The following is a 4501-nucleotide window of genomic DNA, read 5'->3' on the forward strand; positions in this document are numbered from 1 at the left end:
TTTGAATAGTCGGCAGCAGGATGGTATCAACTAAATGAGCACAAATTTAGAAATTTTAAGGAGTTCAGCCGAAAATTCCTGAATTACTACTGCAGTGAAGACATAAAGGAAAGGCAGCTAGAAGCATTAAAAAGAAGATATGTAGATTGGTCAAAAGTCGACAGCCTGGAAGAACATACATGGGAGACTCTTAGAAGCTTCAAAAACCTAAAGGAAGCATGCAGTGAAGAGGAGCTGGTTAAACAAGTTGTCCAAACATTGCCATTAAGAATACAGAGAGCTATAGCAGTGGTTAAGATAAAAGCAGTTGATGATTTGATTTAATATCTAAGAACCGAAGATGTGCTAAGAAAAACTCAGAATTCCTGGAACGATAAGGAAGGAAGATTCTATGGAAAGAGGCAATATTCAGAAGAAGAAGGGCGCTCAAAACCAAAGTTCCGAAGACAGGAATTTGATGTAAGAAGAATAGAAGTTAGAAACCAGAGACCAAGTGCAGAAAGAAGAGACGTAGGAAGAAACAATGGAAGATATGAAAGAAACATAGACTCTGTGGAAGAAAGAGAGAGAAAGATGATAGATATCGAGGAAACTGGAGAAACTTGAGAGGCCGAAATAATTTCCGAAGATACGGAAGAGGAGGAAATCAGCGATGGAGGAACATATATGAACAGAACGAAAGAGAATACCGAGTAAGGGTGCCCAATGAAGAAATGGAAAGAAGAAATGCACTTCCGGATGTAGAAAGAGACAAAGCCATAGAATTAGCCAGAAATTATTGCAATGACGCAAGAAGATTCCAAGAGGGAATTACAGCAGATGAAGATTCAAGGAATGCAGAAGAGAATAGAGGGTCAAACATGTAAGGCTCTTGCAGCATCTCCCAGGTGTGAGAGCAAAAACAGAGAGAAATGTAAGGCAGGGAGAAATTGTAAATATAAATGTACATAGTGAAAGAGAAAGTCTTGAGTTATATTTAATAGAAGAGCCGAATTTCAATAACTTGAAGCCAGGGAGAACTTTTATGTAAAGGCAAAAATTATAGAATTAGAAGTAAAGTGCCTAATAGATTGTGGTAGTGTGGTAGAAGTAATGAGTTATGATTGTTGGAAAAAGGATAAAAGGAAAATATCCACAAGCTCGTCTAGATGCATCAGAAAGGGATAAAATAAGATTGGTCATGGCAGCAGGGAAAGAAGAATATAAAATACAGGGAACCGTCGGCGTAATGATGAACCTTCAAGGGTTAAAATTTCCTGTCAGATTCCTCGTAGTAAAAGGTCTAAGAAGTGATATGATATTAGGAATACCATGTAAATATTCTTACTCCATGTATCCTGTGTTTAAATAATATATTCGTTTAAACGTCTCCATTGGAAGGCATCCTGTCTGGTTTTGTTGTCTACAAAGAACCCTACCCTGTAGATAAGCTAGCTGAGGTTTAAGATTAAGGTTTATGTACATTTGCACCAAATTCCTGATTTAACTCACCAAAATAAAGGGTATCTCAATAAGATGGGACATTTTGAAATGTGGAGGGGGTTGTAGAGAGGAGAATAAATAGTTGTAGGGAATTTATCATGGAGGCGACTAGTGCGGAGAGTGCCATTGCGTATGGCTGGGGAGATGGGTAGGTTTATGACTTTATGATGGCAATTCATGTACAAATATTCCTTCAGTTGTTGGAGGGCATCCAGCATAGCTCAATATATGTCCACAGTGATTCTTCAGTTGTAGCAGGTCGAGTTGAAAGGATCCCAAGGAAATCACTGTCAGTTTCCTGTGGACATGTTACATCAAGGATGTCCTTCAACGATTGCAGGAATGTTTCTGCAGAAATGGTCATCTACTTGACGTCATCTTCAAGTCGTGGACCTGTCCATCTCTCTAGCTGTCTGTGATGGCATTCTCTGTGCTATTCGTTTCCATTATTACATCTGTTGCAATTATTTATTCACTTCCGTTTCAAGGTTTCCCATCTTTTTGAGATGCCCTTTATATATGTACAAAAAAAGATCAAACTGCAGTCAGCAACACTACTATCTGACTACATTTTTTTAAAAAAATTAACGAATTACAGATTAAGATGAAAAAATTACTTTTACTGACACTACTGGCTATTGCCACCCCTGTTATATTACTGTACATAGATTATTTTTCAAAATGTAAATTGGAATGTCATTTGCCCCCGCACTATGCTAAACCTTATCTACAAAGGAAAATAAACTGTCTTTGTCCCCCCTTAGTTTTGGCACCTTGCCCCCTCCCCCCATTTGGGGACCCAATCGCCGCCACTGTTATATACATATGTTCAAAGGTGTTTGTCTGTAAAATACCAGGTATCCAAAAAAGTTCGTGCCGCTGGAACGAAAAGTGAAAGTCAAACGGCATGTGTCGGCAATCCTGTCTTGATGACATCAGAAGTTTACATTCCCGGTAACCGTCAGTCAGTGCAGAGTTGGGAGGCGTGTCGGTCGCATAGACAGCAGGTCTGTAGAAACTACAATCCTGAAGGGAACATGTCAGTGTCAAAGGACGTTTTACGGCCGTGTTTACTGTATGAGTTCAAATTTGGCAGCAATGATGCAGCCGCTGCTCGAAAGATATGCTCCGCGTTTGGAGAGGCATCAGTGAGTGAGCGCACAGCGCGAAAGTGGTTCAGTCGATTTGCATCGGGCGATGAGAGCCTCCAGGACAAGCCTCGAGCTGGACGCCCCGCCACTATCGACGAAGCCCTGCTGAAGGAGCCCATCGAGCGTGATCCACAGCAAACGTGCAAAGAACATGCACGAGGGTTTGGAGTGTCAGAGGAAACCATTCGATTGCATCTGCACAACCTCGGGAAGACTTGGAAGCTCAGTAAGTGGGTTCCTCACGGTTTGTCCGAGGAAAACAAACGGCAGAGGCTCACCATTTGCGCATCATTGCTGTCACGCCACAAGAAAGCCCCATTCCTGGACCAGATATTGACATGTGACGAGAAATGGGTGTTATACAGTAACCGCAAAAGAAAACATCATTGGTCGTCCCCTGGTTGTGTTGCATTGACCCCCAAAGAAAACATTCATGAACAGAAGGTACTGCTCTGTGTTTGGTGGACCAGCGCTGGTGTTGTGCACTTTGAATTGCTAGAGCATGGCAAAACCATCACATCGGAGGTGTACTCGTCCCAGTTGCAAAGGGTTGCAGCTGCACTGCGTCCGAAGCAGCCAGCACTAGTCAACAGGAAAGGAGTAATCCTTCTTCAAGACAACGCTAGACCTCATACGGAGAAAGCGACTAAGGAGGTAATCAACACACTTGGTTGGGAAATTTTACCTCTTCCTCCTTATTCCCCGGACATTGCCCCATCAGACTTTCACTTGTTTTTGGCCATGGATAACCATTTGCGTGAGCAACAGTTCCTAAACCGAGATGATGTCACGCAGGTCATAGGACAATTGTTTTGCTCCTAGGGACCAGAACTTTTACAAATGCGGGATTTATAAGCTTCTATCTAGTTGGGATAATGTAATTGAAGCTGAAGGAGCTTATTTTTCTGAATAAAATACATTTGCCAGAAATTACAGTGTCTTTATTTCTCACTGCAAAATACGGCATGAACTTTTTTGGATACCTGGTAGATAAACCCTGTGGACAACAGGTCTTAGAGTGCCAAGGTCTACCAACTAGATTTCAGTTAGATGGCGCCTAGTCAACTCTTAGAGTTCCATCACCGCTGCTATGTGGCCGTGGTGGCTCAGTCGGTAACGCGTCTGACTACCATGCTAAAGGTCCTGGGTTCGATTCCCCGGCCGGTTCAAATCCGGGAACTTTTCCAACGTTGAAAGCGGCCCCGGCGCCCACCCAGCGTCGAATAACATGGGTACCAGTGGGAAACCCTGGGGGGGTAAAGGCAGTCAGGGGCATGATGCTGATCACATCACCCCCAACTACGACCGGATCAAGAAAGTGCTATTTATTCTCTTTACCTGCTATTTTAACTACTAGTTATATCCTGCATGTTATATTTTGCTATATTTTGTTTTATTGGGGTTGCTCTACTTTCTTTTTTAAGTGCGGCCTATACTTTATACTTATATTCATATACCCAACACGGAATATATTATTCTGGCATATTTAAGGTTATGTTTCGCAGCAAAGGAGCGGTGGGCGTATGGGAACTCTGAGCTTGAAAGGGTCAAACGTTTCACCTATCTAGGCATCACGCTGAGTATGGCAGGGGAGTGGACAAATCACATCGAGGGCAGAAAGGGAAAAGCTTGCTATGCGCTGGGCAAGGTAGAGCGACTGCAACGGAAAGTCCCTAGAGTCGGTGAGAGTTTGCTGGAGCAAATTTATGAACCAAGGGTGAAATCAACCCTATTTTACGGCGCGCAACTATAGGGAAGAGTAGTGGGGCAAGTAGCAAATCAGATACAAGCGCGGTTTTTAAAGCAACTACTGGGAACCAGCACGAATGCAAGCACATGTGGCGTCCTGAGGGATATGGGAAAACATA

General features: G+C 42.8%; 1 pseudogene; it reads left to right on the forward strand.

Annotated features, from left to right (window-relative positions):
- Positions 1–2519: 2519 nt before the first annotated feature.
- LOC146002928 (histone-lysine N-methyltransferase SETMAR pseudogene) lies at positions 2520–3455 on the forward strand (annotated as a pseudogene).
- The last annotated feature ends 1046 nt before the right edge of the window (positions 3456–4501 follow it).

This window comes from Lepisma saccharinum, chromosome 19 (assembly GCF_977018435.1).
Source record: "Lepisma saccharinum chromosome 19, izLepSacc3.1, whole genome shotgun sequence".
NCBI lineage: Eukaryota > Metazoa > Arthropoda > Insecta > Zygentoma > Lepismatidae > Lepisma > Lepisma saccharinum.